This window comes from Maylandia zebra, linkage group LG16 (genome assembly GCF_041146795.1).
Source record: "Maylandia zebra isolate NMK-2024a linkage group LG16, Mzebra_GT3a, whole genome shotgun sequence".
NCBI classification, from domain to species: Eukaryota; Metazoa; Chordata; class Actinopteri; order Cichliformes; family Cichlidae; genus Maylandia; species Maylandia zebra.
Window position 1 is genome coordinate 24,900,725 of NC_135182.1, and position 15,149 is coordinate 24,915,873.

A 15,149-nucleotide genomic window follows, 5' to 3' on the forward strand; every position below is an offset into this window, starting at 1 on the left:
TGTTAAATGCGCTCTGGTTAAAAGGTGATGACCGGCGTGCGTCTCCACAGGCACCCGGTTATCCCGAGCCTTTAATGAGCAGAATCCCGGCTTCCTTTCTCCTCAACTTGACAGGGACCATTCATCAATAATCTCTTATGTATTGGAGACGCGCTCTTGGTACTGATGGGGAATTCTCAAAGGTGAAACAATGTCATTAGCGGGGGGGACATCGAACTGGTGTCAAACGGAACACGGAGCGTGCGCGCGTGTATGAGATCGCAATGAGTGGAGTACGGAGACCGTCAGTGACATTGCGGTAAACTGCGTGGATGTTCCTTAAGGTCAGGAATAACAGTGTTTACCTCAGTTTCCCAGTATTGATTGCCCCCACTCCTCCTGCCGTATATCCGCAGCATTAGTTCATGTTCAGTTCATCCTGATCTCCGAGGATGCTTCACATTGGCATTTTACGTTCAACGAGATAACGGGATTATCTCCACTGGCTCCTGTGCGTCTTATTCCTAATCTGTCTAGTGCCATGTTTCTGCGTCCTTATCATATATGTTCCGCTAATTCTTTTACGCATAGCGCATTTTTAATTCCCCCAGACAACTGTGAGCTTATTTGATTGTTCTATGGCCAGTCTTGGTTTAGGAAGGTGTACTGATATTTACTCTTACACCCACACACATAAATAAACACGCTGCAAATTGGCCAAGCACTTGTCCCTATTGCAGGCACCTTGGCCCCCGTGCATGCAGACTATTACATGCCCCATAAAGCTATTACACATGTGAGATGCCTGCCATTTTCATCATGGTCCAAAGCATTTTATGTTACCTTAACCAACATTCAACTGTGAAAATTAACACATTTTGGATGTGTCAAAGTGAAGGATTTGAAGGACACACCAAGGACATGTTGATTTTTTAAGTGTGAATGCATAGAGAAAAATTCGTGTTATTTATTTTTTCAATCACCTGCAGAGTAGAGTTGATTTGTTTTCTTCACATCTTTGCAACATAAATATATCTTACACATCCTGACACAACAAAAGGACAAAGAAAACACATGACTTGATACTTTGAAATATAACAGAGCAGTGATTACTGAGAGATAATCGCTGACTGCAGCTGACACTCTAGTTTCGCCACTTGCTAGACCACATCACTATTTCTTCCATAAACACCACAGGGATTAAAAAAAAAGCCTGAGCATCTCCTCAGCCCAACTCACAAGGAAAGTGCAAGTTTAGGCTTAAAATTTTTAAACCTTCTTATTTTGAGCTATGGTTGCAACACTCTAGTATTTAAATATCCAAGAGCAGCCTAAATGCTGGATGCAGTCATGAGGAAGAAACCCCGCAGCCTCTTAAACTGTTGTGAGTGCTCTCCTGCGGAGAAAAGGAGAGTGGCTGGATGGCAGATGCCCTTTTTGACCGGACAACTAAATGATTTCTGCGAGCCAAAAGCAAATATGCAGCGAGCCTGTGACACCTCTCAACACATGCACACACATATACGTGGCCACACACACAAGCTGAAAACGACAGCTCCGACTCTATCAGCTTCAGTAATGGCATAACAAGGGAAAGAGAAGGAATGGAAAGGTACTTATAATACCTGCTCCAGCTGGCTGTGTCTGTCTAAACTAGTGTCCTGGTTTGTGTATGTGTGTTTTAACACAGAAAGAAGGGTAAAAAAAAATGTTTGAGTGACTTTGTGCAGTTTTTTTTTGTAAAGGAAAATGGCTGCATGTGTGCATATGTGTGTGTGTGTCACAGCGTGGGAGGGGGTTAAACACTGACATGCTCCTGGATGACAGATACAAAAAAAGTGGAGCAGGGAGGGCTCAGTGGTAGTCAGTGAGGGAGACAGGTTGTGTGTGTGTGTGTACAGTAGGAGTGCACACATGCATGAGTATGAAATTCACTCAAGTTTATTGAAAATGTGTTCATTCATTGAATACATGTGTAAACCGTGATACTGTAGTGTGCCAACTGTGTACGGGCATAAGCAGTTTATGTAGTGTGTTTGTGTGTCTGTGTTGGCAAATTGTTAAACAACCCTTATCATACACACTCTGATTATTAAAAAAAGAACAGAATCCTTCCTACATTGACCAGCTGTTTCTTTAATGAGAATGAGATGAATCATAAGCATCATTTGGAAACAACACAGCAGATTAATACCAGTTTTGTTAAACCTAAATTAAACAAATACACTGTAAGAGATGAAAATATATGATAACTCAATCCCTGATTTAAAAAAAAAAAGTATCTTTGTGGTGACTGTATCAGCTGTTTTGTTTAAAATTTGTCAAATGTTCCTCACTAAGGTGTGTTTTTATTATCCTAGTCGATGTTCTCGGGTACACCAACACAGCAAACACTGATCTTGTTCTCTTCTGCTTCATTTTAATATTGAAATGGGAGAAGCAGCTAGTTCTAGAATATATTTTCCATTGTGTTTATCGTTCCCTTTTTAAAAACAGTCACTTTAGTAGGGAAGCATCTTTCCGCCATGAAAAAAACAAAGAGATAATAACCCGAAAGTTTGACTTCTGCCCCACTCCAAAAAAAAAGTTACTTTTTTTTCAAGGGCGGACACAACCTTCCAAGCTCCTGTTTAAATACAAAATTTTGGTTCATGTTATTGTTGCCACCTCTAAAAGTTCCAACCTCCATTGAGAGAAATATTGTTTTTCTCGTTATTCAGCATGTCAAAATAGTACTAAAGTCTACTGTTCTTATAGCCGCAAATGAAGGCAACTTGCTGTTTGGACGCAAAGTAATCAATGCTAAGATAGATAAAATGACACACACTCATCTGCTGTTCAGGAAATGTGAATGAATGTAACCTGAAAATGACAAGAGACATTTGGAAACCGAAGCACCAAATAACATTTTTTAAAATTATTACTCATCAGTAAAATTGAACATCTGAAACTTTTAGACTGCTTCATTATTTGTTTTATATTCAGTGATTCCATGTCTACAAAAACATTTTCCAACATTCAGCCTGGTCATAAATTAAATTTCACAAAAATCAGTTTTGTGAAATTTAATTTGTTCTGCACCAGTGAAAACCTCTGCAATTGAAAAGTGAAGGTAGCACGGAAGTGCTACCTTAAATTCTACTGAGACTTGGCTGATTAGGGGTGCTGTTACATTGAGTGACAAACAGATGGTCTTTCATCATTTGTTTAAAGGCTTGGCCAGTGTGTGTGTGTGTGTTTTAAATTTAGCATCTCTTCTGTTATAAACTGTGAACCATGGCTGCACCTTTTAAACCAAACACTCCAGCCGTGTTTGCATCACCTGTACCCAGGTCAGTTAGACTATAAAAAAGGTAATCTTCTTCTTCTTCTCTTTGTTTGCATATTAATTTTTTAAGGAGGACGTCGACAAAGATGGAAAGGATTCGTTCAGCCTGCTTGAATTTTAATACTGTAACGTTCACAAGAACCAGACGGTTGGGGTCTCAGTTTGTCCGTTTATTCGGCACATAAGCCAGCGGGTTGTTAACTCAGGGGGAAGCGCTCTCGAACTACACCTCTCTTCAGCCTGGCACACACACAGAACAACCAGGTCCCCCCACCCCTTCCTGTACACCACCCTCACTACTTCCTGCAGCCCAACCAAACATGAATCTTAAAGGAACAACAACAGTGTGCAGAGAAAACCAACATGTCACTGTCCAGTAACACTTAACCATCGTTACACTGCCCCCCCAGCAATAAGTTCCTCGTCCCCGAGGGAACGACACAGTCTCTGAGGCGGGGCGGTAGCCTACGTTCCCTCCTTGACCTCCTGAGCCCCTGAGGAGGACGCGGAGCTTCGGGGCTTTGGGGTGAAGAGTCCGAGGGGGGGGAACGCAGCCCCGGTCGGGGGCCCCTCTGAGCAGGGTCATGGACGCTCTGTACACGTCCCTCTGGAAAGGAGGGGAGGGACTGTCCTCTGTAGGGGGCCATCCGGTCTCTGTGCAGCGCTACTATCCTCCCCCTAGGAGGCAACTGCACCCTGTAAACAACCTCCCCCACTCGCTCTAGGACGCTGCAAGGCCCCACCCAGCTGCTATCCAGTTTAGGACACCGTCCCTTCTTCCTCTTTGGGCTGTAGACCCACACCAGCTCCCCAGCACGGAAGTGCCTCCCTTTAGTGGTGATGTCGTAATTCCTCTTTTGGCGCAGGCCTGCCTTCGCCAGCTGCTCTCGGGCGTAGGAATGTGCAGAATCCAGCCGGTCCTGCAGCTTCCTTGCGTAGTCCCGGCCCGGTGGTGCCTCTGGCGCGTCCGGGGGTTTCCCAAAAGCCAACTCTGCAGGAGTTCTCAGCTCTCTCCCTAACATGAGCAGGGCAGGCGTACATTGGGTGGAGTCCTGCACTGCCGACCTGTAGGCCATGAGGGTAAGGGGAAGATGGTAATCCCAGTCCCGTTGGTGTTCTGAGGTAAGGATGGCTAGCTGCTGGGCCAGCGTCCTGTTAAACCTTTCCACCAGCCCATCGCTTTGGGGGTGAAGTGGGGTGGTGCAGGTTTTCTTAGTCCCAAGGCGTTCACACATGGCAGCAAATACCTTGGACTCAAAGTTACGCCCCTGGTCACTGTGGAGGGTCTCTGCTGTTCCAAAGCGGCTGAACATCCCCTCCACTAATACATCAGCGACCGTCTCAGCCTCCTGATCTGGGATGGCGTATGCTTCCGGCCACTTGGTAAAATAGTCCATGGCCACAAGAACATAGCGGTTTCTTCTGTCTGTGCGAGGAAATGGGCCCATGACGTCCACAGCTACTCGCTCCATTGGGGCTCCTGCTGGTTGCTGCTGAAGCTGAGCCCGGGACTGGTCTTGTGGCCCTTTGTGTGAGGAACATGCATCACAGCTGCGGCAAAAGTCCTCCACATCCCTCCGCTGTTGACCCCAGTAATAGCCCTGGCGGAGGCGGCGAAGAGTCTTGGAGACCCCAAAGTGGCCAGAGCCAGTGCTCCCATGGCAGGCTCCCAGCACAGCTGACCTCAGCGACCTTGGCACCACAACCTGCCACCTCTCCTCCCCCGTGGCAGGATCCTTCCAGGCACGCTCCAACACCCCCTCCTTCAGCCTGAGAGCTGCAAACTTGGCCCACAGCCCCCTGGTACAGATGGAAAACCCAGTGACCTCATCCCAAAGGGGTTGCTCCCCCTTCTCCAGCCACTGCAGGACCGGCAGCAGGTCTGTGTCTTGTTCCTGCCGTGCCCTCCACTCCGCTGCATCCACCACCAGAAGAACCCTGCAGGCGAGCTGTGCTGCTCCGTCTATTGTCGTGAGTTCCCGCTCTATTTCCTCTCGCTTCTCACAGTAACGGCAGCCAGCTGCAGCACATGGGCGGCGAGAGAGGGCGTCTGCGTTAGAATGGTGCGTCCCTGCTCTGTGCTCCACGGTGAAATTGAAGGCTTGGAGCTCCTCCAGCCAGCGAGCCACCTGTCCCTCTGGCTCCCTGAAAGACATCAGCCACTGAAGGGCAGCATGATCAGTTCTGACAACAAATGCTGTGCCGCACAGGTAGTATTTAAAGTGTCTCACCCCCGCCACCACAGCCAACAGCTCTCGTCGTGTGACACAGTAGCGCCGCTCGCTCCTGTTCAGGACCCGGCTGAAGTACGCCACCACCTTCTCCCCTTCCGGTCCAACCTGCGACAACACCGCTCCCAGCCCCACATTACTTGCGTCAGTGTCCAGGACAAAAGGCAGGGCGGGGTCAGGGGGGGCAAGGACTGGGGACTCTGTCAGCGATCTGCGGAGGGTGTCGAACGCCTGCTGACAGTCCTGGGTCCAGATGAAGTCACGGTCCTTCTGCAGCAGGTGGAAGAGTGGTGCGGCTATGGAGGAAAAGCCCTTCACAAACCTCCTGTAATAAGACGCCAGTCCTAGGAAGCTTTTGAGCTGTTTCTGGTCTGCTGGTGTGGGCCACTCGGTAATGGTGTGAATTTTTTCCTCCAAAGTGCTGATGCCCTCACGACCCAGCTTGTGGCCCAGAAACTCCACCTCCCTCCTCATGAAGTGGCACTTGTCGGGATGCAGCTTCAGGCCTGCAGCCGCCACCCTCTCCAACACTTGTCTCAGGGCATCCAGGGCAGCATCAAAGGAGCTCCCGTGCACTAGAAGATCATCCAGGTAAACCAGACACCGTTGCCGTGGGACGCCAGCCAGCACACTGTCCATGAGCCTCTCGAAGGTCGCAGGAGCGTTGCAAAGGCCAAAACTCAGGACTTTGAACTGCCATAGTCCCCTGTTAGTGCAGAAGGCTGTCTTCGGTCTGGATTCCGGGGACAGTGGCACCTGCCAGTAGCCACTCCGCAGGTCCAGGGTGGAAAACCAGGAGGACCCGGCTACTAAGTCGAGGGACTCATCAATCCTGGGAAGGGGGTAACAGTCTTTCTTCGTCACTTTGTTGAGTGGTCTGTAGTCCACACAGAAACGCATCCTAAGACTTTTTTTCTTAGGCACCATCACCACCGCGGAGGCCCACGGGCTATCAGATGGTTCTATGATGCCCGCCTTCATTATTTCACACAGCTCCCTGTCTGCAGCCTCCTGATGAGCCAGGGGCAGGCGGCGGGGGCGCACTTTAATAGGCTGGGCATCCCCGGTCTCAATGACGTGCTCTACCAAGTGTGTCAAGCCAACATCACTTTCTTTCAGGGCAAAAATGTCACTAAACTCTTTTAGTACCTGCCATAGACTCTCTTGCTGCTGTGGAGTCAGCCCCTCACAGTTCTTTGACCAGATACTCCTCACTGCTGAGAGCCTCTCCTCCTCCTCCGCTCGCTGTTCTGCTGGCGGGTCTGCAGGGGTCTCTGCGGTGGAGGTGGACGCCGCGGCAGATGCTGTGCAGACCGGGGGAGGAATAAGCGGCACCTTCTTCCCATCAGGGAGTACGAGGAGGCCTTTGCCTAAGTCCAGTACACCACCAATGGCTCGTAAAAAATCCAGCCCAAGGATGCAGGCGTCCTGCACGTCAGCCACCCAGGCAGCATAAGACACACCGAGGTCCCCCACCTTGAACTGGAACACTCCCTTCCCTCTCATTGGGGCCAGATCACCGGTCACAGTCTTAAGTTGCACGTTAGTCGGTTGTACAGCAGCTCCGGTTGGGACAATATCGGGTCGGACCAGCGTTGCATTGGATCCCGTGTCCAGCAGGGCCGTACAGGACACCCCCGCAATCGTCACTGGAACATGGCAAAAGCCGCCAACCTGGGTCCAGCCCACAGTGATGGCCGCACCGGGTGGAGGTGGCGGTGGTGTGGGGATGTCGTTCTCCCAGGCCCGTGTACTCCCGCCTACACGGGCCCGTGGGCGTTTCCCTGAACCGCTGCAAGCTTGGGGCACTGCCTGATGAGGTGTCCGACTTGTCCACATCCCCAGCAGCTCTGAGGTCGGCGGTGTGGGCCAGCCCGAGGGGAAGGCGACTGCAGCGAAGCTGTCTGCACCAAACTGCACAGGCCCGCTGGCGTCTCCATCTGTTCCACAGGTGCTGACACAGCCCTCACCACGTGTGCGTCGTCAGCGCCCCCAGAGGATCCTGCAAGCATCTCCCTCGCCAACGCTAGCTCCAGGGCTGCACTGAGTGTGGCCGGCCGAGCAAGCTGAGTTTGCATGCGGAGCTCTTTAGGGCTCAGGGCCTGCAGGAACTGGTCCCGAGCTAACTCCGCCTGCACTGATGGTGGCATGCTGTCATACGCCCTCCGGCAAAGGCACTCGACTTCATGGGCCAAAATGCGGAGGGGCTCACCTGGCAATCTGCGTCTGTTGTGGAACTCCGACCTCAGCAGCACTGGTTGGTTATACTGCCCGAAGCGCCTCTGAAGTGCTCCGACCAGAGCATTATAATCTCCCCTCTGCTCCTCGGTCAGCAGCAGCAGGCATGCAGCTGCATCCTCACACAGGCACAAAGCCAATTGGAGAGCTTTATGTTCCTCAGACCAGCCAGCTGCAACAGCTAACAGCTCGAACTGTGCGATAAACACTTCCCATGGCGTCTTGCCGCTGAACTTAGGCGTTTTTATATTCGCTGCAGCTTGCTGGGCGCCGCCATGTTTGTTTACATCACGTGACGGCGCGCCAAGCGAGGTCGACTCCTTCCCGCCGGAATCGCGGCCGCTGTGCGAACAGTTCCCGAGCCTAGTCAAACCTGGAGAAAATCCAGCCTCTGCAGACAGCCGCAGCGCCGTTTCCCTCACTCCATGGGCGGGCGAGCGCGGACGAACCTCCCTCTCCTCCGTCTCCTTCTTAATCCCGCCCGGCAACATCCTCGTCTCGTAACGGCAAGCGTCGCCGGCAACAGGGTCTCGGGCGTTCTGGGGTTCTTTTTTCTTTCTTCACTTCTGACACCAATGTAACGTTCACAAGAACCAGACGGTTGGGGTCTCAGTTTGTCCGTTTATTCGGCACATAAGCCAGCGGGTCGTTAACTCAGGGGGAAGCGCTCTCGAACTACACCTCTCTTCAGCCTGGCACACACACAGAACAACCAGGTCCCCCCACCCCTTCCTGTACACCACCCTCACTACTTCCTGCAGCCCAACCAAACATGAATCTTAAAGGAACAACAACAGTGTGCAGAGAAAACCAACATGTCACTGTCCAGTAACACTTAACCATCGTTACAATACGTTTTGATAGATCCAGGTTCAATTGAGATTGAAGTTATAAAATATGTAGGGACAAAAGTAAATTATTGAAACTTGAAGAGGAGAAGGGATTTGTTAACATATTCAAGCCTCACAATGTGCGCAAACTGTATATGACAAAGTGTGTGTGTGTGTTGCTGCAGACATGTAAAAAAAAAAAAACTCTTCAGCCCTGCATAATACTCCCCCCCCATAAATATAGTATGCAGACCAGATGACCAGATCATAAATATGAATGTAAATAGTCAGAATTTTTTATCTGGGATGGAAAAATGTGGTGTTTGTCAAAGAGCACAGAAGCTCCATGAAAATCTGATGGCTAAAGAGGGAAATTTAATGATCCTGTTGTTTGTCATTTACTGTAAATAATTAATACTTATGTATATTTCAGTTTTTAACATTTGCTTTTCAGGTGTTGCACACCATATTGTTAATTTATTTATAAACATTCTGGATGTCCATCAACAAGGTAATTCCCAGGACATGCATAAGGTCTATCTGCTTAACTAATTTACTAAAATCATGTGTAATTAAAAATAACCTTTACCCCTTGATGAACTCATTATTATTTTCTGCTCCATTGCTACTCACAATCACTCTGCCAAAAAAAGGTGCGTCGCCTGACTTTGAAAGAACTGGTCTTTGTTTTGAGATCATCTGATTTTTAGAAAAATGTAAAACCTTCATGTTTGGGTCATGAAATTACCAAGTTACATTTAAAAATTAAAAAGCTAACAAACTGCTTTGACTTGAAATTACTTTAAGGTGAATGCTTTAACAAATGTGACATGGGTGTGTGTGTTTATGCGTGTGCGTGTGTCTATCTCATTAACCCTCGAGTGAATCCATCCATTCACACAGACACTAATACATACCCCATAGCGATGCGGTCACTGAAGTGAAATGAGTTTAATTAACTTCATGACATCAAAAATAAAACATTTTGTGGTTGTTAAGTTGCGATGTTACCTTGAGGTTTTGTTGGTTTTGGTCATGCTATATAGTTTGGTAATAATGAGAATATCTCATATAAAAATGCTTCGACTTTAATCAAATCCTGACTGTCTCACCAAAGGCTACAAAAAAAAAAAAAGAAGTTTAATAAAGGCTTTTTAAATACAGATTAAAATTTAAAACTGGAATCACAAGTCAAGTCTCAAGTCAAATATACTAAAGATGTTTTGATGTAGAACAGGGGATGGCAAACTCCACAGAGCTAATTTTAAGCAATTCTTGACACCAAAAATCTTTATGGAGCAGCAAAATGTGTTTGAGTCTTATAATAACTTATTTAAGCTATTTGTTATGTATTTCTAGTGTTTAAATAACATTTTTACTTGGTATAACCAGAGAAGTTTAACTTTTCGGGTTAAATAAAGTGCATTTCTCTTATTTTACCTTAATGAGGGTGATAACCTAGTAAATATAAATATGTGTCTTTTAATGTTATTAATGGGTGTAATTTAAAAAGAAAAAAGAAAAAAATAATATAGCTCTCAATATAGTCAATGTAAACAAAAATGTGTTCAATTTGATTTGAATTAATGTTCAGCAACAGAATCCATAGTATTATGAACCATCAATGCTATTGCAGGGTAGGTTCAGCAAAATTAAGTGGATAAGTCCTTTTTTTTTCAGTCACATTGAGTCACTGGAGATAGGAAAAAAAAGAGCGACATATGGCTCTGGAACAGCAAATATGAGACCCCAGAGTTACTGTACTGTTTTTATCTTAGTTTGTCCGACTGAAATTATAGAGAAAGTCTTTTTTTTAATGTCCTGTGCATTAAGCTGTATATTGCAGTAGCATCAACGGTTCATTATTGCTAAGGATGTGCTTACAAAACCAAAAAAAGAAGTTAGTAATGAGACAGAAAACATGCTCCTCTTTGAGAAATGATTAGTTGCTTCACTCGTGTGCCATCTTTTTATTCACTGCCATCAGTACAAGGCTCTATGTCTGGGACATCCTGTGGAATATCATATTTGTGACCAGAAACGGCCCTAACCAATCTGGCGCCCTAGGCAAGATTTTAGGTGGCGCCCCCCTACATCAGCAGTGTAGTGTAATGTTGTAACAAATAATATTTCTATTAAATAAGCTTTACTTTGCATTTTAATTAACGTGGGATTATTTTTTGTATTTAGAAATAATAGTACCAACTTTTTTTTTTTTCAACATTTGTGGCCCTGGCGTGGCGCCCCCTGATGGACGGCGCCCTTAGCATTTGCCTATACGGCCTATGCCACGGGCCGGCCCTGTTTGTGACGCTGGGTCATCCTGAGACAGCTTCAGCTGTCTGAGGGCAAGTACTTTGTTTTCAGGTTAAGATTTCCATAGGGGTTAATTTTAGGAGGGACAAAGTATTAAAACTAATCTCAGCATTTTTTGCCTGTGTGAGTGAACGCTGTAGAGCCGGGGTGGGAAATATTCCCAAAGGGGCACATGAGAAACTGGGACTTTTGTCGAGGGCTGCGCCAAGAAGTTGAACTCAGTTCGGCTCAATTTTAAATTTATTTCTTTTTAAACTGTATAAACTGCAACTGCCAAGAGTAGATGTTACAATTAAGCCCTAATTGTGGCCTCTTGGGAAAATTAATTGCCCTCCCCTACTGCTCATTCCTGAGCATCTTTTTACGATGATCTCACTGTAAAAGGGGAGATTCCTCATTGTGAAGGTCTACAACTAAAATTGTAGACCTTCAGAAATTGGCTCTCAGAAATAATGCAGATGCACTGGAACACGCATACACACACACACACACCTCAAAGCCATAAAAATAGATTGTGAGTGACTCAGCCGTTATGTAAAGTCCATCTCTGATAGGGCCGCCTGGGGCTGTTTATGTCAGTTTAGCTTGACGGCACTAGAGCTGAGGTGACACATGTCTGCTGTGTCCGAGCTTCAACACACATTCACAGAGCCACACACACGCGCACGCACACTTTTCCCAGAACATACGTGTGATCCTCTCAGTCTTCTTTCCTCTCTGCATTCCCCAGCGTGTGTCCCCCAATGGACAAGGATGTGATATAGTCAGCGTAATGGACTCCCCGCAGCCCAAACAGACTACGTTATTAGCATTTTAGCGCAGACTGGGACGGAAACACCATGTTAGACATGATTCATATCCACCATTCCTCTGGTCAGTTAGGCAGCTCAATCAGGACTGGTAAACATTAGCAACTGTGGACTTAAATCAAGAGTATGACTGTAGATTAACTTGATTTTGTTTTTTATTGAACATCAAATCAGATTCCGCCACAGAAAATATGTTATACTGGGAATTTGATTATATATTTATCAACTGTACTGGTCCCCTATGAGAAAACCTGGGCGGTCTTAATTATAGTGAGACATTTTAATCAGCTTCCATCTATGTTTCCTTCCTTATTATCCTGGGTGTGAATATAGACCTTTACACTGGTGCAGAGATTTTTGTATCCTCAGCAAAGTGTGCAATGAGTGTTTGGGGAGGTCACATTTAAAGATCCGAATTTATCTGAAAGTTCTGCTGACCAGCCATAAACACATAATCATAAACACAATTGTTGAGAGTAGTAATGGCCTCTTGTCACCATCCCCATTCCTTATCCTCACGCCACCACACTTTTTGCTTACTGTATCTTTGCTTTAATGATTCCCATCCACTCTTAGACATTAGGAAAAACGGGTTTGCATGTAATGATGGTTGGACCCCAAATGCAGATTCGCAAGAAGACAGGGATCAAATGAGAACCTTTATTAAAGCCATTTGAGTAGTCTGAAAGGCTACAAAATAACAAAGTCAGGTAACAGTAGGACATGCCAAAGAACCAAAACAATTTGAGGGTGGCAGAATGGAAACAACTTGGGAACTACACACAGCTGAACTACATCTGATAACAACACTCTGGGAGGTAAATTTGGCAAAAAGATACATGACTATCAAAATAACACAGGAAGTAACGAAACAGAGAGTATCTCACTATATACGGGGAACAAGGAATGTAACGTGAACTGATAGGAGGAATACCACAAACACAACTGTAACTGCAATAAACAAGTACAAAGCTGAAAATGCAAAAAGTAAGAATCAGACTGAATGTAAGTAATGATAAACAGAGCTTAAGACTTTTAAAAAAAAAACCCAATGAGCCAGGACCATGCCTGGATTATTTGTGATAACATTTGACCCTACTTCAGGCACATTTCCTTTTACATATCTGTACATTTTCAACATTTAAAATGTCTTTTAAAAAGGGTTAGACATACAGGAAAGCAAATAAGCACTGTGATATCTTCTAAATGACCTAAAAAATACCAAACAGTTATTCAGATCCCATTTCATAATGCTAGACCGGACTGCTTGACCGAGCTGAAGTGGGGTTTTGGGGTTTAACAGAGGGGTAGCTGACGCCCTTGAAGCCAAGAAAGCAGTACACATAAGCATCCTTGAAGGTTTTCCGTGTTCACATAATCCTGGAGTGTGAGACAGGAAGAGAAAAAAGCCGAGAGAGAGCGAGAGATGAAAGAGTCTCCTCGTATCCCGTCTCAGTGACAACAGATCTCAGACAGACAGAAAGAGAGGCACACACTGACTCACAGACTGTTAAATTGAATGTGTTAAATACTGTGTGTGTGTGTGTCTGTCTCGCTGTGTGTGTGTGTGTGTGAGTGTTCGGTGTACAGAGTTAATGACAGTCTTAATTGGTGCAGGCAAATATCCCTCCCACTGTTCCTCATTCTACATCTACTAATAGAAAGACATTCACTCCCTTAAGACAGTTAGCAATAATGGTGGTGGGATGTATTTGATAAACATGAATGTGCGCACACACACATATACACAGATTTTTGTCTCTTGCATTCTGATGAACTCATTGTGCACATCTTGCATGCATTATTAACATCTTTACACTTGAGCCTCCACAGCCAAAACACGCAGTATAGACTCTTACATATTTTGAAAGACTGCCCTCGGTTCCACCTTTTAGGCAGGTACCATAAATGGAGGGATTGCTTGGCCCAAGTTTAATTTGGGAAGTTGTTGAAAGCTTGTGAGATAGGATGGCTTTAGAGTTATGCTTATCTTTCCTGGAAACTGGAAAGAGTTATAGTTCAAGTTATTATATGGTCAGGTTATCATGTGAGAGGAATTTACTCTAATGCTGATCAGCTGTCTGAAGCTTGTTGAAGTTCAGCATGTTGTTTGAAACATGCTAAAAATGAACGATTGAACAGACAATGATTTGACCTGTGTTCCTGATTATTTAGCCATCCAGCTATGGTCATGTTGGTGATCCAGTAATGAAAACGCAAAAGATTTTAGGACACAGTCAACTTTTGAGTTATTAGTAAAGACATTGAAATGCATGTAAAACAGAGTGAGTGTCAATATACAAAAAAATGTTCTACATCTAATGTGAAGCCAGGTAGTTGGTATATGCTGTCTGTAGTTCCACTGCAAACAAGTACAAAAATCTCAGGTTTCACTTTCATGTTTACAAGCTGGCCTTTGGCTTTTCTCCCCATAGAAAACCTGTAGTGGCTACAGTTGAAGTGACACAGCTATTACCAATTCTGCCCACATAGTCTACTGCCTTTTCCCACCCATAGCTCACAGGACACATTTGGCCATCCGTGGAGGGGTTCTCCTTCTGAATGGCCTCTCCTGGGGTTTCTTCTCATTTTCCTTGTTAGTTACAATAAAAGTGTTTCTTTCAGTAAGTTTTTTCGTGTCTTCATAGGGAGCTGAGGCTGGGTTGGAAGCCCACGCTGCTGTGCCCTTTGAGACACGCTGGGCTCTACAAACAACCGCAAACAAGTGGGGTAAAGCACTAAAATCTAAACATTAAATGTTAAAGTACTGAACTCAAAGACAGGGATAGTTTAACACTTTAGAAAGTACACTTATGTGCTTCCTTGTCAAGAGATTTACAACTCTCATATTTTTCTAAGCAACATCATTTGAAGCTGGGCATAAAAGTCAATATATATTTTTACACTGTACACACTTTTTGCATATATTGAAAAAACAAATCGGTGTTAATTAGAGAAAACCTATAGATCTGAGTGCTCCAGCTCAGTTTCTAATCCTTATGCATCCTTATCACAACCTTCTATTAAAAGTTACTTTCTGCTGCTTTCTTATTCACAAAGGGCTGCCACAGCAGGTAGCATGTTTGATTTGGCAGATTTTTACATAAACCCCAAAGGGATTTGTGTCTTTTGTCTTGCTCGAATCAAACCCAGGATCCTTCACTTGTTAGGGAAACCGCTACACTACAGTCACACCTATTAACTGTGGAAAAACAGTATGCAAAACATTGCCCCTAAAAACACACTCAGGTTTAGTATTAAATTAAGTGCACTTTCCAGTTTTACCAGAAATTTGATGTGACTGGTTCCTTCTCTCCTTTCACAAAACATGACACCAAGAACACACCAATAGAAATATGCTGTGAACTGGTCAGCAGAAGACAGACACATATTTTCTGCTATTTAAACAAACTCAAGA

The 15,149-nt window shown here is 45.4% G+C and overlaps 1 protein-coding gene across 1 annotated transcript in view; it reads left to right on the forward strand.

Moving 5' to 3' along the window:
• Positions 1 to 15,149, forward strand: part of LOC101481846 (polyprenol dehydrogenase) — a 57,448-nt gene that overhangs the window by 859 nt on the left and 41,440 nt on the right. The gene's annotated exons all lie outside the window — the stretch shown is intronic.